The sequence below is a fragment of the Chiloscyllium punctatum genome, chromosome 9 (genome assembly GCF_047496795.1).
Source record: "Chiloscyllium punctatum isolate Juve2018m chromosome 9, sChiPun1.3, whole genome shotgun sequence".
In the NCBI taxonomy this organism is placed as follows: domain Eukaryota; kingdom Metazoa; phylum Chordata; class Chondrichthyes; order Orectolobiformes; family Hemiscylliidae; genus Chiloscyllium; species Chiloscyllium punctatum.
Genome location: NC_092747.1, coordinates 105,211,055 through 105,235,582, shown reverse-complemented (window position 1 = coordinate 105,235,582; position 24,528 = coordinate 105,211,055). Strand labels below are relative to the sequence as shown.

Sequence of the window (24,528 nt, the reverse complement as noted above, 5' to 3'; positions counted from 1 at the left end):
GAGTCAATGTAAAATAAAAGATACTGTTCTAAGTGTGCGTTGGAGCAGAGAGATGTGAATGTATTTGTAATTAAGGCTTTTAGGGTGGCAAGACAGGCAGAGCAAGCTTTTAATAAAAGGATTCAATATTCCAGGATATAGAGGGATATAGAGTACAAGAGCAGAAAGACTATTCTGAACTTATATTGGACACCAGTAATACCTCAGCTGGAGTATTGCGTACAGTTCTGGCAGATACACTATAGATAGATTGTCAATGCATTGAAGAGAGTTTATGAGAATGGTTCCATAGCTGACAAGTCTCAGTTGTGAGGATAATTTGGAGAAGTTGGGACTTTTCTTTGGGGAGGAGAAGGCTAGGAGGAAATTTGACAGGAGTTTCAAAACCATGACAGGCCTGAACAGAGTAGATAAGGAGATTTTAGGGGTGGGAGTGGGGGACTCACATGAAGAGATGGAAAAGGGAGCAGAATAAGGCAAGGTTCAGTCTTTGTGCTTCCACCATCAGAGAATTGACTTGTCAGCTATGGAACCATTCTCATAAACTCTCTTCAATGCATTGACAATCTATCTATAGTGTATCTGCCAGAACTGTACGCAATACTCCAGCTGAGGTATTACTGGTGTCCAATATAAGTTCAGAATAGTCTTTCTGCTCTTGTACTCTATATCCCTCTATATCCTGAAATATTGAATCCTTTTATTAAAAGCTTGCTCTGCATGTCCTGCCACCCTAAAAGCCTTAATCACAAATACACTCACATCTCTCTGCTCCAACGCACACTTAGAATAGTATCTTTTATTTTACATTGACTCTCCACATTCTTCGAACGAAAGTGCATCAACTCATAATATCATTGCGAAACAGTCCTGATTGTATAATGCTCTTCCAGCTATTCCTTTATTAATGGTAGACAGGCAGGAGGCTGGTAGAACACAGCAAGCCAGGCAGCACCAGGAGGTGGAGAAACTGCTGCCTGGCTTATTGTGTTCTTCCAGCCTCCTGCTTGTCTACCTTGGATTCCAGCATCTGCGGTGTTTTTGTCTCTAAACATTGCTTTATTAATAGCACTGTAATCACTGAGTCATCCAAAGGTTTAAAATCTCGGCAACGTTACTGCAATACTGAAGCAGTGCTGCAGTCAGATGTGCTTTTTCTCAAGTCTGCTCATTGTGTCTTAATCTTGATGAGTAGAGGACAAAAAGCTTTGAATTCTTGTCTCATTTTAAATCTGGAATATGAATTTAGTCTCAGTTATGCCCATATTCCACGAAAGTGCACTGACTATCCTTCATATAACCTTGATTGCCTATAAAAGATCGTGGTGTGCATATAAATGCAAATCTATCATTTATTAGTTAACCCCATTTGACAAGTAACAGTTGAATGCTGTTCTAGATACCAAGCCATGAACAGGCTGTCACCATTACAGTATCATGTCCATTCCCATAACTTTAAATATCAAAATGAATTTATTCCTGGACAAAATAAAGTTATGAGTTATTATATTAAAAATATTAATTCTATAACCGGAGTCCTGCAATTTCAGAAGAAGCGATCACAAAGTGCTGATCTGTGTTTTTCGGCACACCTCCACTATCTGATCGTTGCAAGTTCCTTTTCTGCTTTTCACCAGGTTACACACACAGAGGAAGTGCGTGCAGTGAGGCAGGCTGTCGGGAATCGCAAAACTGGATGAACTACAGCCTGCCATGCATGAGAAGTTCACGCTATTCCAGCCCGGCCTTGCACAAAAAAGGAGTTGTGAAGGGAGGATTGTGCCCAAGGCTTCCTCATTATTCAGATGATCCTGAAGTTAAAACAATCTGTTAATGCTGAGGAGCGAGCTACATGAGCAGAGGTAACTAAGCAAGCGCCTGTAGTCGTGCGAGTTTGTCAGGACGTGGCAAATGTGAAGACAAAGCAGTGGGATCAGGCGAACCGCCAAGGTAGGTGCATGTAAACAGGCTGACTCATCAGTTAGAAAAGGCGTGAGGCCAATGTAAATATCCACCTGCGGCACCGTCAGCCAGACAGTTTGCTAAGCAGATACACAATTTAAAAAAAACTACAGGGCGAAGGGGAAGAGCAGAGGAGCAGCATTAATTGGATAGCTGCTTTAAAGCGGCTGGCAGCAGCATAGTGGGCCAAATGGTCTCTTTGTCTGCTGTCTGATGCGAGGATTCTGAAAGAAGATCAGCAAGGAAAAGCACGTCAGCCAAATATCAGCGAACACACTTAACCACAGGCAACTTATCTTTGGGATTACCTTCCCTTTTAAACTGAAAAGTTCACCAAACTGAATTAAACATTGAAGTGATTGCTTTTTCTCACCCCTCATACTTCTGTGACTCCAGCAGGTGGGCGACCTCATTGCAATAGCCTGCCAAGGATTACAGCCCACAGGCATTTTCAGTTTATTTATTTATAGCGAGTCCAGGTCACATAGTGTAGATTACTTCTGTGATCTTTGTGGGCATATCCAGGTGGAACTCTGGGAACTTCTATTTCACAAAAAAATAAACAAAATGCCGATGCAAAATCTCTCAAGTGCTGTTTGGCATACTTAAGCGGCTATGTTCTTAGTGGCTTTTCAGCTCAGGCAGCTCACCAGTGCTTTCAGCAAATAAATAAACATTGCACGTTGATTTAAGGGTTCACAAAACCTATTACCAGTTTCGCGATGTTCTCTTGGATTCTAAACGCATCATAAGAACATAAGAAAGAGCAGCAGGAGTAGGCTAATATGGCCCCCTCAGGCCTGCTCTGCCATTCAGTACGATCATGTCTGATCTGATCCTTGCCTTGACTCCATTTTCCAGCCTATTCCTGAGAATACATGACACCCTTACAGTTCAAAAGACAAATTCATCCTTGAGGATTTAATGGCTCAGCCTCCACATCTTTGAGGTTCTATTCTCCACCCATTTCTAAAACTGATCTGCTCTCCAATGATTAACACTCAGGTGGATGTCTAACACATACTTAGCAGTCCAGCACCAAGGAGGGTCAACCATGCGTATATTCATAAAATGGAGGAAATCAAGGCAAGATTTATTCTGCCAGGAAGTGAACTCAGTGGGCTCAATTTTACACAGAAGGGTGTGATCCATGTCTCCTGGCTTGGCTGGCTCACTTTGTTACCAATTAACATCTAATCTGCTAGGAGCTATCCCAGCTGAAAGAACTGACCTTCCATGCTATATGAGTGCTATTTGGTCTTCACATTGGTATTTTGTTTGAATTGTCTTAATGAAGAACATTTCAACAAAACATATCTTTTCTCAGCAACACTCAAGTCATTGTTTATCACATAAAAGTAAGTATATACTGGGGTCCATGAACTTTTAGACATATTAACTATTGTTTACAAGAGGTAAAGAGACACAACTGTCTCAGGACATTCTGACTGATCTTCCACCCAGGAGCTGTAAGACACCAGACAGGGAGGAGCTTGATACAACTTTTAATCAACTCCTTAAGAACCATTGCTTGATACGATGTTTGTTAATTGGTTAGTTCACAACAGCAGACAAGTTTCCAAGGTATCAAAGACTGGGGTGATGCTTTTATGCATGCATGGGGTTTGATGCAGCCCAAGAATTCAGGTACCTGCACCATGAGAATAACATTTGTGCCGTGTAAATGTGTACACCAACAAATCTCTTGCAAGTGTCAGTTAAGCGTCCTCTTCTCTTTGATAACTGTAGATGTGGCATATGCAAAATGAGCTGCCACTCACAGATTGATCTCAAAGGCTTTCTTTCTGAATCTCATAAGGCAATGACAGGTATATCGTATGCTGTACATACCACATAAGGCAGGGAACAACTACATGGTAATGAACAAGGAGTCAAAACCTTCAGAAGGAGAGGAGGACAAGAGGGATGATTGGTAGGAAAATCAGAATAGAGTAAGGTAAACCAGACAAAGAAAAAGAGCTACAACAGTGTTGCAATTATGTGGTGTGTTTCGTGTAATAAAGAAGGCTTCTAGACTGTCAAACTAACTCATTTCCCTGCAGTAATGTGACACCCTCCACTCTCTTCACTACTTACCAAGAAGCACGTGTAATTCTGACAGCTGGTGACAACAAAATGCTTACCTCAATGTGGCCTGATAATGCAGGGTACCAAGATGCAAACATAACACAAAGACAAGTCACAGTATCTTTAATAATTTCTGCCTCCATGGGGAGAAAGATACTGATCTGGTGCAAGCCACTCAGGGCCATTATTAGGGAAAAGGAGAGATGTTGTTCGAAGAGAAATTGGGTGAAGAAGCAGTGGTTCAAATAATCATGAGATAGTGTAAAATGCAACTACTGCTAAAAAAAAATAGTATCTACCCCAGTTAACCTTTGGTTTCCTTGTTGAACAGTAAACTATCCAGTTCTGCCCTAAAATAAATGAATGATTATTCTCTCTGCCTCTGCACCTTCTGCAGCAGAGTTTCAAAACTACACAAACCACAGAGATAAAAAAGAAACTTCTGTCCTAAAAGGGTGTCCCCTAATTTTAAAACAGCATTCCCCAGGTCTGGACCTACCTATGAGAAAAAGCAAACTTTCCACATCCCCATTGAGCCTTACAGTAACCAGTCTGGGTGGTAGGTAGGAACACTTCAATAGCTTACACACTATCCTACTACCCTAAAACTCTCTGATTGTGCAGATTAATTATATTTTCAGATAATCCAAAAACAGATATCTTGCTGCAGACACTGAGGCATGTAACCTGAACTGGGATCGGAAATTTAATGCAACTATTCACGTTAAAGCCGACAACAATTGACTTTGGATTCATGGTCGTCATTAGAATCTTAATTCCAGATATTTATTGAATTCAAATTCCACCATCTGCCATGCTGGGATTTGAAACCAGGCCCCCAGGACATTATCTGGGTCTCTGAAGTAACATTCCACCAATAATACCACTAGGCCATTGCTTCCCCTGTATGGTGCATTAAGCTTTTGGATAAAAGATTATGGAATTTTTAGAGGGGCTTTCAGGGAACTATCCATAGCTTGGGAGTGAAACATTTTAGGTTCAGTGTGAGAAAGTTTGCCAAAATTTGGCTGAAGCTGGATGTGTGAAACAACTGGTCCTGAGAAACAGCGGTAGTTTGGGACTGTTACAAAAGATGTTAGCTCAGTGCAAGGAGTTTAGCTTAACAGCTGCAGATCAGAAGTGTTTGGTTCAAACCCTGAAGGCATTATTTGAAGCTGAGAAAATCTAAGCTCAGTTGTATAAAGGCTTCAATAAGAAGCTGACAGATTCTCAAGAGAGGGCATTAAGCAATAGTTTCCTTAAACCTTATAGATATGAAATATAAGGGAATTCTTTCTGGTGTGAATATAATGAAGGAGTGTTTTGGGATTAATAGGATCCTACTTTACATAACGCATGACGTATTGTGAATTCTTTAAATCTGTGCCATATGTGTATAGTTTCATTTATTCTAAGTTAATTTCTTTTGTGTAATTAGCTTCCGATTTATTATTAAAACCAAATCTGTAGTTTTGTGTTCTTATGTTTCACCAAACTAAACAAAATGTGATTTATCAAGCCAGATTTCAGTTTGGGGGATCTGACATGTCCAGAAACATCATCAGCTGGGATCATAACAATTGGTTTTCAGAAAGAGTTAGGTTTGGGAAATTATCTATTTTCATCAGGGCATAGGAACTGGAGGAAAGTAATTAGCCTCTTGAGTCTGCTTTGCAATTTAATAACTAATCAATTTGACCTCCCTTTACCCTATATTCCTTGATAACATAGGTGAACAAAATCTATCAATTACATATTTAAAGCTAATCACTGAGCGAGCATAAACTGCAGCTTAGTAAGTGAATTTTAAATCTCTGCTGTGCAGAAGAATTTCCTAAATTCACTCCTGAAAATGCCTAATTCTGGATCTGTTCACATGCCCTAGACTTCCCAACTCATGTCAATAGTTCCTTGCAATCTACTCTATCAATATCAACTAAATATATTGAAATCTTTGATCAAATCCTTTAATGTGCTAAACTTCAAGGAGTGCAAATCTAGTTGATGTCATTCAGATTGCTCAGCAAATGGCTCTCTTGTTGATGGAGCAGTATGTAGTGTGAAAGACATCATGCTGGGGAAAATAAATCACATAATTGAAGCTGCTTAAGACGTTGCCATGGTTGCAATTTTTTTCCTCTAATTGCAGTCCGTGTTAGAATCATAACTTTTTCAGTCATTGTAAATAAATGATTCACAACTCATACCACTCCTCTTGAATCTGTTCCACACCGACCTGATGAAGGGGCAGTACTCCGAAAGCTACTGCAGTTTGAAACCCACACTGTTGGACTATAACCTGATGTTGTGAAATTTTTAACTTCGCCCACCCCAGTCCAAAACCAGCTACTCCACGTCATGTTTTATTATTGTTGATTCGGCAGGGAAAACTTTTCTGATTTTCAACTAATGTCATGGAATCTTTGCATGGTTGGTATTTAAGTCAATGTAGTACATCCTTCTTCGTACAACATTGAAATATCAGGTCAGAATGGACAATGGAAGCAGATCAAAAGTGAATTTCAAAAGAGAATTTGATAAGTACTTGAAAGTATAAAGCTTTACAGAACTATGAGAAAGGAACATGACAATTGCTAGCTTCACCAAACAGCCAATAAAAAACAATGCCCAACAAGACCCTGTAGTAGAGTCATAGAGTCATAGATTTGTACAGCACAGAAACAGACCCTTTGGTCCAACTTGTCCACGCCAATCTGATATCCCAATCTGTCTTAATCTCATTTGCCAGCATTTAGCCCATATCCCTCCAAATACTTTCTGTTCATATACCCATCCAGATGTCTCTCACTTGTTGTAATTGTACCCACTTCCACCACTTGCTCTAGCAGTTCATTCCAAACTTGCACCATCTTCTGCATGAAACAGTTACCCTTCAGGTCCTTTTTAAATCTTTCCCCTCTATCTTAAGCCAATGTCCTCACACTTTGGACTCCCCAACACGAGGAAAAAGACCTTGGCTCCTCACCCTATCCATGTACCTCATGACCTTCAAAACCTCTATAAGGTGACCAATGAGCCTTCGACGCTCCAGGGAAGAAAGCTCCAGTCTATTCAGGCTCTCCCTATAACTAAACCCTTCAGTCCCTGCATCATCCTAGTAACCTGAATCATTATAGAACCCAGTGTCTAATGTGCTAGAGTGAGGCCTCAGCCTAGAGCTTCCGATTTAGAACGTTTTAAAAAAAAACTGTAGATTTCCCAACCAAAATCCAGCCTGGTTCACATACAGGGGAAACAGGTTGGATGCTGCTTGTTGCGTGTTAGAAGAAGGGATACCAGGAAAATACAGGGATATTTTACGTGTGGTGGAGGTCTAGGGTTGAGGGTCAGAGGTACCAGGAAGGAGAATCAGGAATCATACAGACTGAAACTTGGCAGTCCAGAAGATAAATCTCTGCTACTTTTCAAGTGCTGCATATGTAAGTACCCTATGGATCTTGTCCTTCTCACCTCCATTGACCTGCCAGGATACCAAGCTCAGGGAAATGCAGGCAAAATGTGACTTTAAAAAACACAAAAAACTTGTTCAAATGGTCTGTTCAAATGACATGCAGCTTAATTTAAAAATTTAACTGACAAACCCCCCCCAGCTCAATTCACCCCAATAAAATGGAAATTAGGAGGTGGTAGGGGGTTTTGAAATGATAGAATCATTTACTTCCCATCAGCCGTCAAGTACAGTCTTCCATGTATGTTAAAATTACCATACGTTTATTACAAAAGCAGAAATTGTTGGTGAAACTCAGCAGGACTGGCAGCACCTGTGTGAAGAAAGAGAGTTAACATTTGAGTCTGATTATTCTTCACCAGAATGGATTTGATGGACTTGCAACATGAACTCTGCTTTCTTCCTACCGATCTTGCCAGACCTGCTAAGTTTCTCCAGCAATTTTTGTTATAATACCATAGATTTTTTTTTCTGTTTCCTGCTGTTCCAGACACGTGAATTAATTTGGGTTAATAAAAATATGATAATATATACATATGTGTATGTGTATATAGAAGTGAGAGAAAGAGAGAGAGCTTGTGTGTATGCATTGTGCATATTTATTTAATATATGCATACACATATATAAAATGTTCTTCAGGAGGATGAAGATTAAATATATCAACTTATTTTTTAAAAAATTACTTCACAAAGCTAGATTGTGAAGTTTATCTCTGATCATTTTTTTTACTGAAATTTCTCCTTCAACTCATTAACAATCATTTGTGTCATTAAATTATTCCAAAAGCATTGCTGTTACTTTATTTCTAACATGCCAATATTCTCCTTATGTAACTGCTGGCTGGTCTGCCTGCTGATAATGAATAATAATGAGGGAACAAAATATCTGTAATTATTCCTAATGGATCAGATTTGGAGAGTTAATTCTCTGAGGACTGTTGCAGGTTTTCTGAAAAAAAAAGATAAGAACTCTGAGAAAAATTTCTAGTTCCTTTATCTGATTTGTCGCCTGAAATTCTGAGAATTAAAAAGTGTTTCTCTCTTTGCTTTATGCTTTAAACTCAGGAGATGTGAAAATCAATTTTGCAGCTCTCACATGAACTAAAACGACAGAACATTGAAAGCACTAAATTTTTCACAGCATTAACAGAAAGCTAACATTTGAAATATCCTCTAACCACTTCAATGATGATGCCTTGAAGCCTTTAGGGGAGCTTTTGTCCAAGTAGTGATTTCAAGATTGTCATTGAGTTATAATGGAATAAAATGTGGCCATTTCACCTTTCAAAAAAATGCCAGGCCTTTGTACAGCATACCAATCATCCACAAGTTTAATTCCTTCAAGTGCCCATGTTATTTCCTTTCCAAATTATTCAGCACTTTTGCTCTCTAACACCCCAAAAAGGTAGTGAATTTCAGAAGATGACCACTCACTATGTTAAAAGATGTCTTCACATTCATCTCCAACCTCTTTTCCCAAAACCTTCCCTCTGTCGCCTCAGATCAAATCTTTATTGTATGTGTGCAAAGGCATCTGGCTATTTAAATGATCAGCTGCCTCCCCTCAAATTAGAGTTTGATACCACTGCTGTTTGAATCACTGCTGTTTGAAACCCACACTGTGATGATTAGACCTGGATAAGAGCTGATTTGGTCTTAGTGCATTAGTTTAGGATCACAAGGGTATCGCTTTGGAAAGCTGAAGTACACCCATGCATATAATTCTAGGCTAAGCGTCTTTGGGATTGTTAATTGTGGAGTTATCTGTGCATAAAATGTGCACAAATCCTTTGGAATGGTCAAGCATATAAAAGATCTGCCAAGAACTATGTGTGAAGTTTCAACAAGTGTTGAGATGTGTCAAGAAGTGTCAACAAATATCAAGAAGCGATGACACCTGTTTTCATGGTTTTACAAATAAGTGTGTTTTCCCCTTCTGTCTCTTCTAAAGGAGAGGGTGGTGAGTAGAAATAGGTACCCGGTTGACATAACGGGTATGAAGTGTCATAGAATAAAAAAAGGTGATGAGAGCTCAAGTTTCATGTTCTATTCTTTGAGTTTAGTCTTTGCCAGGCTTTCCAACAAGGCAGCCTCAGGTATTGGCAGCATCCTCAGCTGTCCCTGCATCATCTGGCCTGAATTCCAATCCAAATGCAACCACTTACCCCCTTTTCCCAAAGCAAAAACTCCACTCCAAACATTTCAGGTGCAGGAAACAATTTTTAAAGATTGAGGTTGCAAGGATTGTCCCATCTGATTAGAATTAGAATGCCTACAGTGTAGAAACAGGCCCTTTGGCCCAACAAGCCCATACTGACCCTCCGAAGTGTAATCCACCCAGACCCAATCCCCTACCCAATATTCACCCCTGACCAATAACCTACACAATGGGCAATTTAGCATCAAATCCATTCTGATGAAGAATAACCAGACTTGAGATGTTATCTCTCTCTCTTCCCACAGGTGACATCTTGGAAAATGTCCATATTACAGGGGAGGAAATGCTGGATGTCTTGAAACACATAAAGGTGGATAAATCCCCAGGACATGATCAGGTGTACCCTGGAACTCTGTGGGAAGCTAGGGAAGTGATTGATGGGCCTCTTACTGAGATATTTGTATCTTCAATAGTCACAGATGAGGTGCTGGAAGACTGGAGGCTGGCTAACATCATGCCACTGTTTAAGAAGGGTGGTAAGGACAAGCTAAGGAACTATAGACCAGCGAGCCTGACGTCGGTGGTGGGCAAGTTGTTGGAAGGAATCCTGAGGGACAGGATGTTTGCTTGAAGTAAACAGGAAGATTGCTGAGGGTATTGTAGTTGATGTTGTCTACATGGATTTCAGTAAGATTTCATATGGCAAAAATTGAAGACTTTAGAATCGGGGGGGGTTGTGGCAAATTGGGTCCAAAGAATTGTTAGGTTACACATTTGGGAAAGACAAAAAAGCAAAATAACAAATTGTAATGTGTGAGTTCTGTTACACCTGCACGTGGAATGCTATGTTCTTCCGAGGGATTGTAATGAAAGAAAAAGGCATATGCAAAACTTAATTGAGCTGGCAAGTGTTTATGTGCAAGAGTCTGAAAGAAATGCTCACTCGATCTTGGCAAGGAAAGAACTAGCATACAGCTTAGAAAGGTATACAGGGTATGAGATACATTGAGTGCTTGTCCACTGGTATCAAAAGATAATAGAATAGGTAGACAGGTTGTAAAGAAGACAAGTAGGATTCTTTCCTTCATTAGGCAAGATATTGAATACAAGAGGAAGGGTGTATACTTGAACTGTATAAGATACAGTCGAGGCCACAGCTGGAGTTCTGTGTACAGTTCTGATCGTCACATTACGGGAAAGACATAATTGTTGTAGAGAGGGTACAGAAAACACTTAAAACAATGTTGTCAGTGCTAGAAAATTGGAGGTATGGGGAAAAAATTGAATGGGCTAGTGTAGATTTCCTTCGAACAGAGCAGATTGAGGTATAAAATATCATCAAGGTTTGGACAAAATGGAAGGGGAAGATCTGTTTCCCTGAGGGGAGGGGTCATTTACCAGGTGAAACGCGTTTAACATGGTTGGTAGAAGGATGAGAGGAACAATGAGAAAAAAAATTGTTCTCGCAGATGGTGGTGGATATCTGCCCATTTTAGTGTTTGAGATCAAAACCATCAAATCTTTTAAGAAGAGCTGGGATCTGCACCTGAAGCACTGTGATCTGCAAAGGTACGGAGTAGATGGCGATAAGTAGGATCAGGATAGGCAGCTAAGTTTATTCAGCCAAGAAACGTGAAAAGCTGAATGGCCTCTTTCTAAAGTTTTCTCTGGTTCTATACTTTTTTACTGTGGTTCGTTAGTTCTAAAATCTGATCTCTGAAGAAATGTGTGAGTTCTGTTACACCTGCACATGGAATGCTGTGTTCTTCCGAGGGATTGTAATGAAAGAAAAAGGCATATGCAAATCTTAATTGAGCTGGCAAGTGTTTATGTGCAAGAGTCTGAAAGAAATGCTCACTCGATCTTGGCAAGGAGAGAATTAGCATACAGCTTAGATACAGCTTTCCTTTCTAACAAAAATGTGTTTTGAGATATTTTCAGGCAGTATATAGGCAAGAATTATACAAATATTGAGAGTAATAACAAGAGACAGGGAATGAGAAAGGTATATGATTTGATAAAATAATAGTTTTGTCATTGCGCATTACAAGTACTGCCTTATTACTCAACTACACTGAGAGCAAGAGGCTAAAGCACACTCCACTATGGAACACACAATCTTTTGATCCCCAAATTAATTGGTATGAGGGCTTGGATCACAAGTCTTCAAAGTAAATCAATACAGACCTTAAAACCTTGCAGCATTTTGTGCTAAGAGGTGGACACAGTACACATTTTTCAGACCAGAACAAAACTGCTAATGGATCGATGAGCCGTTAATTAAATGTTTGCTATTCATGAAACTGGGAAACAAGCTTAGTCTGATAGATTTTTACATTATTAAGCTTCCATATGCCATATTCAAAAACATTGAATTCTGACTGGAAATCATAGAGCAAAGCCAAAGGCTTGACTTGTATTTTAAGTTACCCAAAATTGGCATCTTTCCATAAATTTATTTGGTTTGTGCTTAGAAAAGAATAACACTATTTATACTGTAATTTTAACTCATCATTTGCAGTAAAAAATATGACACATGATGCCAGTCAATGGTATAGTGGTAAACAGCTGGATTTAGGAGAAAGTGAGGACTGTAGATGCTGGCAATCAGAGCTGAAAAATGTATTGCTGGAAAAGCGCAGCAGGTCAGGCAGCATCCAAGGAGCAGTAGAAGGGCTGAAGAAGGGTTTATGCCCGAAACATCGATTCTCCTGCTCCTTGGATGCTGCCTGACCTGCTGCACTTCTCCAGCAACACATTTTTCAACAGCTGGATTTACGCAAGCATCACTGTTTAAGTGCTAGTGCAAGAATGTTTTTGTTTTAAAAAAGAAAATACTGCAGATCCAAAATAAAAATGGGAGTTGCTGAGAATACACCTTAGGTCTGGCAACATTGGTGTAGAGAAAAACAGAGTTAATGTTTTGAGTGGACCATGATGATTCTTCTGAACAGCTGTATTTGACTGAAATTGGTCTAACGCTAATTTATAGTACATTTTTGAATTTTTATAAGACATGGTGTTTTCACAAGCCAAAACACAACCTAACTCATTTGAAAAAATTCAGACAACTCGTACCCACCACACGAGTTGGGCAAGCATTTCATAACAGAGAGGAGAAGAAGTTGATCTGGGAGTGGAGGGGGATGAAGGTAAGGCCTTTTCTGAGGACTGATCATTCATCCTCAGTGTGGGGGAGGGTCTAGTAGGATGGTGATAACACGGCAGGGTTGGGAGCTAGGACCGGTGTAGGGGTGGAGCTGGGAGTTGGGGTGGAGACTGTAACTGGAGTGGGAGTGGTAGTGGAGGGACAGGGGGTGACTTCATTTATAGCATTTCACAACTTTACTCATTTCTAGGAAAAGAACCACCACCTAATATCCAGTTACTTCTACACCTGCATAAATGTTACAGAGGGCAGACAGTACTGACCAAACAAACTTCTTCACACTGATGTGAGGTTTTGATGGAGTGAATACAGAGAGAGAAAGGGAGAGAGAGAGAGTTTATATTCACAGGGAAAAACTAAATTGGAGGCTCTCAATGTAAAGCATCATTGAATTATCAAATAAGAAATTCAGAAAAAAACCCTTTTCCTGGAGAATGGTACAACTGTGGAAGTTACTACCAATGGTAATGGAGGAGAATAGCATGGGTATACGTAATGGTGAATTGGCACACAAGGAAGATGAAAAATGATGGATAATGCTGATAATATCAGTTAACAGACACCACGAGGTTCTTCAAGTGGAAGGTAAAAGTTGGTATAGACTGACTGGACTGAATGACTTTTTTCTATCATGTATCCTACACAATTCTGAGTAACCTGTATGCATAACACCTAGCCCTGTCTATCTTCTCAAGGTGAAGTCTGCATAAACTCTGTTTTTTTCAGGACACTTTATATTGATTTACTCAAACGCTGTTGTTTTCTAAAGTATACAGGTCATACTCCTTGAACCAGTCAAGACACATTACAGAACAGAACGGAATCAAGAAGGAACTATGATTACAGAACAGCCTACAATCATATAGGAACCAAAACCAAGATACAGAGTCTTCAGAATACATCAAGCAGGCAATCTGTAAATGAGATGTTCGATGCATTTGAAATGAGATGCTCAAGATGAAGACTAATGTGTCAGTTGGAACTCTGATCAATATCAGAAACATCTTAAAAGATGAAAATGAATATCACATTTCGGAATAGAAAGTGTTTCAAAAAGGACAAATTAAGAAAATTGAGGTGATGTTAATTTTAACACCGTGGACAACTGGAAGGCAAAAATGTTCATTTGATGAGAGACAGAAACTGCAAACTGAACTGCACTGGCTAGATATCTGAATGGACATTAAAATTCAAGCTGGCATGGGCTAAGGCAGCTGGACATGGAGGTGGGATTGGGGGTATGTACCTACTTTGTAGACTACTAACTCTATGAAGGGACACATACTTTGAATGGTAAACTGCAGAAAACATAATAAAAACTGTGACAACCAAGTGATTCAGTGTCAAAGTTGGTAAATGGACTACGAGTTCTTTAGGTAGTTTTTATTCACTGTCTGGTATGGAAGGTTTGAGGTCTAATGAAAGGCTGGATAGGCTGGGGCTTTTTTTTCACTGGAGCATAGGAGGTTGTGAGTTAACCTTATAAAGATAGATAAAACCATGAAGGATACAGATAGGGTTAATGGTAGGTGTCTTTTCCATCGGATGGTGGATTTCAAGACAAGGGGGCACATTTTTAAGGTGAATGGAGAGAGATTGAAAAAATACATGAGTGGCTTTTTTTTCAGATAGGGTGGTTCACATGTGGAATGAACCACCTGAGAAAGTGATGGATGTGGGCGCTATTACAATGTTTAAAAGACATTTGGAGAAGGACATGAAAAGGAAAGGTTTGGAGGGATTTGGGCCAACAACAGGCAGGTGGGACTAGTTAAGTTTAGGATTATGTTTGGCATGGATTAGTTGGACTGAAAGGTCTGTGTCCATGCTATATGATTATGATTCTATGATTAAAAGGCTCATCTGTGAGGCGCAGACAGATCAAATGCAATCAATATAATGACAACCATTACTTCAATAACTGTTATTACATTGTTATCCAACTTTGAATTGTCTGGAGCCCTACATTCACTCTGCAGGACCTTGTTCCTTTTTCTTCTGATGTCATTGGTACCAATGTGTACAATGACCTCTGGCTGCTCACGCTCCCTTTTGAGAATTTGCTACAATCACTCTGAGTCGTTGGTTCCAGGGAAGCAACACACCATTCTGGAGTCTTGCTTGAGGCCACACAAGCATCTGTCTGTTGCTCAACTAAAGTGTTCCCTATCACAATTGGATATTGCCATATTCTGCTCTACAGCAGAGGTGGTTGTGGTGCCACAGACTGGGCTGCTGCTGCTATTTCCCCCTGCAAGGCTACCCCCCATATCAGTATCCAAAATGGCATACTTGTTTGAGAGGCCAATGGCCACAGGAGACTCCTGTACTAGTTGCTTACCTCTCCTGGTGCATCCATCTACCTGACTGACCCTATGGTGTGACCACATCCCTGAAGCTACTATCAACCATACTCTCTGCTTTCTATTTGCTCCTCAGTGTGTCCAAAACCACTCCAACTGATCCAAGCAGTATGAGACAATTCAATTTTAAAAATTAATGAGGAAATATTCCAACCTAGACTGATCTAGGATTAGTTACTGAAGATTTTTCCTGACCACAGATGCACATTACACTAAATCTGTCTTCTCTGATTACCTTGATGGCAGTCTGCCAGAGAGACTACTTTGCACTCTTCATAGTCATTCTTAACACCGGCTATAAAACAAAAGACTGTTTTCAAGTGTAACCCCAGGTGATATCTTTCTTCATAGAGGATGCATGAAAACAATTCTTCTTCCTTTCTTTCTCTCTCCTCAACTCACCAAGTGAATACATAAATTGAAAACGTTGCCCGGCAACAATGTTCTATTTTCAACAATCAATTTGCCACAAATTGTATTTTCTTGTGAGATTTTGTGAAATTTGAGGCCTTGTTTTAACTGAGTTTTTCTTTATTCTTTCAAGAGATGGGGAAGTCAGTCAGTGGGCCTTCAACCGTGTAACTTTGCTAAGCCATTTCAGAGGGTAATTAAGAGGCAACGGCTGTTGTGGTTATGTAGTATTATATAAACCTGACCAAGTAAAGATGGCAGCTTTCTCTTTCTGAAGGAGATAAGTGAACCAATTGGAATTTTTCTAAACGAATGGTAGTTTCATGACACCATTTGAGGTCTATATACTAAATTTGCTAAATAAGTTCCACAAGCTGCTGTGGTGTTAGTTGAACCCAGGTTCGAGAGCATTGGGAATTCTGGGTTATCGTTGAGTGTGATTACCAATATGAAGAGTCTCTTGGATCTCAAAGCAGTTGTCAGTTTGTACTGGCAGAAGTGTTGTCATTCAGATGAGGTATTAAAACAAGTCTTCTCTCAGAAGTGGACATAAAAGACCACATGGAGAAGACCAGGAGATTTCTTCTGATGTCCTTGCCAATACTTACCCCTCAATCAACGTCATAAGAACCAGATTATCTGGTCAATATCACACTGTTGTTTCTGGGAGCATCCACTGTGCTAATTACCTGCATCATTAACAGATTGACTGGACTTTAAAAAAATACTTCAATGTCTGTAAAGTGCATTAAATTTCTGGTGATTGTACAAGGGTACAAAAATGCAAGTCTGTCTTTTTTATAAATCCTGCTCCTCTCCATTCACTGCAGTTTAGCCCCTTTTCAATGACAGCCCAAGTGTAAAGTTGGCAAACTATCTAATAATGTATTACTATCATTAGTATGTAACTAACAAACTAAAAATTAGATTCATTAATCTCACCACAATGCCAACGACTAGACCTTACTCTATGGGGACCATATAGGATAACATATGTTAATTGTCTTCAAATCAAAGAAAAGAGGTAAAAAAGAAAGATAGTAATAATTAGACTCTCAGGAGAAATGAAGGTAATAATATAATTCTTAAACAATATTTATTTAGTTGGCTGTCCTTTGAGATATAGGTAACCAAAACAATATTTAGTGTGAAATCTGTGGTGATGGCCGCTTGAAGGTTAGCTAAAATGAAGCACCTTGGGGCCCATTCATTAATTATTTTTCCGAAATGTTATCAATGCCCTGGAGCCATTTGAATTGTGTTATTTAAGAAAGAACATAAGTAAATAGGCTGTTCAAGGTAATTAGCCCAATGGTAGAAGCATGGGGGAGAACTGCAAAGAACAGTTTCTCAATAATAAGCGGAAAAGTGGTTTTGTGATTAACCTCATGTCAAAGCAATTCATTTACTGAAAAATATGATGTATCTGATTAATTATCTCATGGATTGCTGACAGCTGCAATTGTTCAATAAATACTGAAAGATATTCTGTTCAGCGCATGTATGTTATGAGAGAAATTAAAAATTACTCACTTAATTAGACCCCATTTTTCTGGTACCACTAACTGCTGCTTGTTTGCCAATGCCTCAGGCTTTCGTTTGTTTTATTCTGCCGGGTCCATATTGCTTCTGACACAACAGCATTTGTCACTGTTCAACTGAGAATTGATTAAGGCTTTGTCTCAGCAAGTCTGTCATAAGGCATCAAGGAATCGAGCGAGAGGAGGCACAGCATATGAAAAGCAATCACTTGCATTCAGATTGTCAGCACTGGCTTTGCAGAGTAAGGCTGACATGCATTCCCTGTCCTTTTTACCTGGTTATATCAGGCAGAAAACCAAACACCTTAAAGAAAGAATCTAGAAGACCAAACAGGACATCAGGTAAACAACAGAGCACTGGAGTTTGCCTGCAAAGCCATACTGGGGCAAATTGGACTTCTGCCTATAAAATGTATATTTCTCTCTCAACCAATGGTCAGTTTCCTTTTCCAAAATATTTTTCATGCAGTACATCATTTTGCAAAAGGTTCTATTAGTTTCAAATTGGCTCCTTACCATAAATGAAAAAAAAACTTTAAATATTCTTGTGGTGTGAGGAAAATGGCCTTGATGACCATTGGAACAATCATTGATACTGCCTCTCAAGATGTTAACAAGGTTTTTATTAATAACTGCTCTGTAGCTAACACTGAGATATCTGAGGCAGGTGTTTCAATTGGATACACAACCAGACATAAGCACATTAACCTGAGGAATCTCCAGGCAGGCATTTGTTGAAGTGTGCAGGTGTGACTTGTTTGTTGTTTCTACTAATTTTGGAGACAGGTTATGGCCATGAATAAATTAGACTGAAAGCTATGTTGTTGAAAAGGAGATTTCTTTTCATGAAAATTGGGCTCAATAATCCAATTCCATGCACTGCTTAAAAAATAAAATGTTAACTTTACTAATTAAATTTTAAAAAGTCCTATTTTATCTTATGCATTCTGTAGTTTCAACCAGATTTTTTTAAAAAGCAGAAAGTTAACTTGTTTTCCACCTGATGCACGTTGAAGGGCGTAAAATTAATCCATTAATGAGCAATTACCAGATGTCCATTTTTGTTTGCTGTTAAAGTTTCTGTTAACAAAGTCACATTCTCAGAGATTGCACATTTCAAAGTTACATGGCAGTTCATTACTTACAAAGAAAAACAGGCCTGTTTTTCATTAAAAGTGAAATCTAACTTCCCCATGGTGATTTCCAATTATGTCAAAATTTGTTGCATTAATATAGGCCGAATAAAAACCTTGTGTGTGACTGAGTGCAGTTGTCTGGTTTGTGCAGTTAACTTGCAGTGGCTAATTCCACATGATTAAAAAATACACAATACCAGGTTATAGTACAACAGGTTTATTTGAACATACAAGTTTTCGGGGCACTGCTCCCTTGTCAAGTAGCTACTGGGGCAGGATCACAGGGGCAGCGCTCCAAAAGCTTGTACTTTCAAATAAACCTGTTGGACTATGACCTGTTGTTGTGTGATTTTTAACTTTGTCCACCCCAGTCCAACATCAGCACCTCCACACATAATTCCACATAGTTATCTCACATGTAGCACTCAACAATATTATTTATTAGATTCTACTTGTGAAAACCATCCTTTTCTTTCATTACTTCTGTTTGAAAAGATGAAAATGCTAGTGGAGGGCATTCATTGCAAGTCTGTGTCTAGCTCATAATGAGAGCCTGACTTTGATGCAGGGCTGTAGAAGTAGCACTGTCTCAGGAGATATAACAATTCTGATTATTGGAGGTACCATTAGTCCAAACGTAGTTGGTAAAAGAAGACAATGCACATCAAAAGTAACAGATGATGTCAAGTTTAGGTTAATGACCAGTACTTTGCAGGTAGAAAGCGAGAGAGAGAGAACAAGAAGAGTTTTATAGTTTTGATGTCTCTATTGCTTTGTCTTTTAAGTTCACACAGCCCAGAGGTTAAGACTGATCTGCTTGTAATTTCCAATGGAATAGAAGCAGAAGTTAGTCAGTCCCTGTGGCTAGTCCCCACAGTAAAAGACTCTTTGCATTTTTTTCTCTCTGAGATGATGATAAACTAACAATTCGGGAAGTTCTCATTAAGCTTGTGTAAAATGCCTGCTGTGAATCTTCCGTTATAAACTAAATCTTATCGCAAATGAATCTGGCAAATTATTTAAATTTCACTTTGCATGATTTGTGGGGGCAGGCTTTGTTAGAGGCCTGGCAGACATGAGACTAGAAGGAAATGTATTTCATATATTGTACAATCCTAATTTCCCTGATTTGGAACTCAAACCGGTTTAAATAATGCTGGAGTATTCATCTCACCTATTTGAGCATTCCTTAGGCTTGTTTCTGTAGTGTAGTGGTTATCACGTTTGCCTTACACATGAAAGGTCCCCAGTTCAAAACTGGGCAGAAACAGCCCTGTTCCCAATGGCAGCCTTTTATTTCGGTGGCACAGTGGTTAGCACTGCTGCCTCACAGAGCCAGAGACCCAGGTTCAATTCCCACCTCAGGCGACCGTCTGTGTAGAGACCATAAGACATAGGAGTGGAAGTAAGGGCATTCGGCCCATCGAGTCCACTCCGCCATTCAATCATGGCTGATGGGCATTTCAACTCCACTTACCCGCATTCTCCCCTGAGCCCATAATCCTTGTGATATCAAGAATTTATCAATCTCTGCCTTGAAGACATTTAGCGTCCCGGCCTCCACTGCACTCTGCGGCAATGAATTCCACAGGCCCACCACTGTCTGGCTGAAGAAATGACTCCGCATTTCTGTTCTTAATTTACCCCCTCTAATTCTAAGGCTGTGTCCACGGGTCCTAGTCTCCTCGCCTAACAGAAACAATTTCCTAGCGTCCACCCTTTACACATTCTCCCCGTGTCTGCATGGGTTTCCTCTGGGTGCTCCGGTTTCCTCCCACAATCCAAAAGATGTGCAGTTTAGATGAACTGGCCATGCTAAATTGCCCGTAGTGTTAGGTGAAGGGGTAAATGTAGGTCTGGGTGGGTTGCTCTTCAGAGGGTCGGTGTGGACTTGTTGGGCCAGGGGGCCTGCTTCCACACTGTAAGTAATCTAATCTTATCAACCTAATATATAGTGTTCACCTCTCAGTGTTGAAGAAAGACATTAGTTTTGGGTACCACACTCTGCATGCTAAATGTCAGCTTGAATCAGTTAATAACGAGTCAGAAGTTGTGAGTTCCAGTCTCAGTCTAAGACTTGAGCATATAATCTGTTCCATGAGTCGTTAATTCAAACTAAAAACTGAAAGAACTGTGAATGCTGTAAATCAGACACAAAAATTGAACTGTTTCATGGACCATGTAAAAATCAACTGTTTGGACCAATGATTTAGGCAGATACTTAAGATACCTAGCAGTATTTAAAGAAAAAAGGACAGAGTCATGCAAATTTCTTGATTAAGTTCCCTCCTCACAGAAGATCTGATGATTGACATGATGATCATGTGCGTAATAACGTAATTCATTTCAAATTCTGTGCAAATTAATAACGTACCATGGACTTGCATTTCTCTATGAACTACATTTTTTTATTTGATGTTGTTCTCTTTGTTGCAATATAATTATGATTGAAATGGCTGTTTTGTGAAAAGGAGTGGGAACTGATTATTCATGTATTTATTCAGGAAGGACAAGACAGAAGGAAAAGGAGGAGCAAGTGAGGACTCCAGATGCTGGAGATCAGAGTCACTTGTGTGGCGCTGGAAAAGCACAGCAGGTCAGGCAGCATCCACGGAGCAGGAGAATCAATGTTTCAGGCATAAGCCCTTCATCAGGAATGAAAGAGGTAGAGTTATGCTGATAATAAGGGAGGGACCAGTACATTAGTAAGGGAAGATCTCAGGTTGGAAGAATATCCATTTGGGAGGAACCAACAAACAAAGAGGGGCAGAAGACACTGGTTGGAGTTATTTATAGGTCTCCAAATAATACCGGCGGTGTAGGGCATGGTATAAATCAGAAAATGAGCAAAGTTTGTAGCATGTGCAACATAGTGATCATGGGTGATTTCAATTTGCACATAGTCTGGGTAAACCAATTAAGCACTAAAACTGTGGATAGTGAGTCTCTGCAGTATCCCAGGAATGATTTTCTAGAGTAACATGCTGAAGAGCTGACTAGGGAACAGGCTACTTTGAATCTAGTATCATGTAATGAGAACAGACTAATTAATAATCTTGTTAAAAAAAAACCATGACTGATAATTGACCACAATATGATGGAATCTTATATTGTGTTTAAAAGTGAGATCATTCAATCCGAATATGAGTGTGTAATTTGAAAAAGGTAAATTATGAATGCATGAAATACAAATTGGCTGAAGTGGATTGGAAAGATGCATTAAAAGGGACGAAAGACTGTGAGTACTATTACATGGCTCTAGCAGCGATACACCAGTTACCACGCCAGGCTTGACAGACCTGGAGGGTTAAGTGGAGATCATGACCTTGTGGGAGTTACCTCTAATTAGAATAGCGGAGCGCCAAACTAGGTTGTGCCCCTTTGCCCAACACTAGCTCACCTAGTAAAAGCTGTTAGACCACCTGCTTGGCATGGGATGACTACTGCCACAGGAAAACTGATAACAAGGTCAAGATGAAGTCATTAAATGGGAATGAATTGGCCCCTTAAAGGTCAACTATTTGCTACAGCACAGGAATTCCACACAAACTCTCCACTGCCTCCTGTAAAACTGGGGCATGTTGAGTGTGGTTGGTCATCAACAGCCAAGTCAAGCATTGCACCTTAATAGCCTCCTAACATCTCTCCACCCCAACTTTCAAATCCATTTGGAGGGACTACAATATTCACTTATGGTGGCCTAGCCGATATTTAACCTTAACTTAAAATCACTAATTGTAGACAATGTGGTCATTAATGCATTCTTTCTATAGAATCTTAATGTGTACTCCATTTCAAAGGTGTTTACGCTACACTTGGTTATAAAGTGCTGTAGGATAAATCTGAGTCATAAAAAGTCTGGAATCAATTCAAGTTATTCTTTTTAAATTAGAAGGAAAGGTACAAATTATGAATACAACAATATTAATTGGAATGGGCAATGTGTCATTTAATTGAGTTAAAAATTAAGTAGATGTTATTGTATGTACAAAACACAAAGAAGTGATTGGCACCAGTACATTCCCCAGTGGAGCAAACATTGATTTTTATTAAACTAAAGTGCAGACAAGATTGGGTTGCATATGACCAGACAATGGCTCCACAAGCGGAAACAGATCAGGTGAATATAGGGAGAGTAATGTATATGTTGGCACTGTTTCTAAGTGTCCTCTGTTGACAGTGCTTTCTAAACCCCATCTGCCATTTGAGGGCACGGACCATGATAGCATCTGCCAGTTTCAAGCTACTTTTTAAAAGAAATTAGACTGCGCAGGAGGAATTGACAGCTGATTGAAGCCTAAATGAAGGGACTAAAACTCTCCACTGATTCCATAAAAATAAACCTCAACTAAGTGCTAAAGGCAGAGACTGATTACTCAGATTGCTGTTCCCTCAGGCATGGGGTATACCACAGGTTGCAGTAAGAAAGTAGAAATGTGACAAGTTCGGTCATTAGGAACATATCAGGTGCCGGTTTCATTTCTTGTGCCCTTCAATCCTGGGTGCATCCAACTGACTGACACATAGTATTCATGCTTCTGCATTACACATTTTGTCTAAACATCTAGCAATTGAAAAAATGAATAAATTATTTGGTTTAACTGTAACACCTCAAACGTTTCATTTGTACGGAAAGCACTGGACAGAAACTCAAAGATTTTGATATGCAAATAATTGTTTTTCTTTAATCCATCAGTTATTGCTGAATGAAGGATGCGTGTGATGGATTGCAATCATCAACCCATTCAACAAGGAAGTCAAAATTTCTCCCACCAACCCCAACTTACCCTAAACACCGCATCACTGATACCCTTGCCACCTTGCAGCCTGGCACCTTACCCAATTGGAATCATATTGCTTCTCACTGGTATCTTACCCACCTAGCACTTTATCTCTATCCAGTTAGGACCCCACCAATTAACACATTACTTCCCCGACATTCTACCCCATGCATCCTATGCTGTTTGCAGCTGGCATCCTACCTTACCAACAACTTCACATCACTCCTACCTTATGTCCTTACTGTTCAATTTCAGCTGCCAAAGTGGCTGCCTGGACTTTTAAATTCCAGACTGGAGGAGTGACTGCTATGAAAAGGGGCGTGATTTGACTTCCTCTGTCAGTCCTGTTTGATAGAATAACTGTCAGAATGCAAGTAAGGCTGTCCATTTCTAAAAGCACACAGGCGGCACGGTAGCTCAGTGGTTAACACTGTTGCCTCACAGCTGGCAGTGACCTGGGTTCAATTCCCGCATTTGGGTGACTGCCTGTGTGGGGTTTGCTCCGGTTTCCTCCCACAATCCAAAGATGTGCAAGTCAGGTGAGTTGGCCATGCTAAATTGCCCATAATGTTCGGTGCATTAGTCAGGGGGAATGGGTCTGGGTGGGTTACTCTTTGGAGGGTGAGTGTGGACTTGTTGGGGCCGAAGGGCCTGTTTCCAAAACTGTCGGGAATCTAATCAAGATCTGATACACCTCTTAGAAAAGTGCAACTCCCTCCTTTTGTTTTAAAAAAAAGGGACGGATTCACAATCTGCACGAGAGTGCCATTCTTCAGAAAATGTGGCCCTGTCAGGTTGTGTTTCTAATTTGGGGCCAATCATGAAATCTCACAAAATTGAAATTGCACTGCCTGGGTTAAACTTACTTTTTTTTTCGCTAAAGTCTATTTGCATAATCAGTGCACAAAGTTTTGATGAACCACCACATTTGGTCAATGTAATAGGTTGTAATTATTTTATTTAAAATTCCATCATAAAGTAATTCTTGATTAATTTAATGAGGCTTGCTTCGCTCAATTGTGTAAATGGCTAGAGTCCGATGCGGAATGATGTCAATGGCATAGGTTCACTCCTTGTACCAGCTGTTCAGGAAGGGCTGCATTCTTGCACCATGCTTGATATGGAGTGGAGCCCTCGAGCTATTTAATCACTTGCCTCTATCTAGCTGAGAGAGATATGCCTATGGTCCCTTGTGGACTATGGATAATTATCTTACCTTGATGAATTTACGAGAGCTAACCTGGTGCAGTTGTATTAGCACATCTGAAACAAGCTTATCAGAGAAATTAGACATTCTTATTAAGTATGTCCTGTCCGCCATCTGTTAGTAATACGATTTAAAATCACTGGCAACAACTTGAAAAGCAAAATGAGCGTAATTTGAAGAATTATTCCAAACCAGTGCTTTCGTGCAAGCAATTTCAAGCTTGTGGTGCAGCCCTTTGAGTGA

General features: G+C 39.8%; 1 protein-coding gene and 1 long non-coding RNA gene across 10 annotated transcripts in view; one reads left to right on the top strand and one right to left on the bottom strand.

Moving 5' to 3' along the window:
- Positions 1 to 14,178, top strand: part of LOC140481575 (uncharacterized) — a 185,759-nt gene extending 171,581 nt beyond the window's left edge. For both annotated transcript variants that reach the window (XR_011961556.1, XR_011961558.1), the window contains exons 3-4: positions 1,638 to 1,950; positions 13,616 to 14,178. This is a non-coding gene — a long non-coding RNA (uncharacterized lncRNA). The remainder of the gene's footprint in view (positions 1 to 1,637; positions 1,951 to 13,615) is intronic.
- The window catches only part of LOC140481574 (protocadherin-9), a 713,749-nt gene that overhangs the window by 412,139 nt on the left and 277,082 nt on the right, over positions 1 to 24,528 (bottom strand). The gene's annotated exons all lie outside the window — the stretch shown is intronic.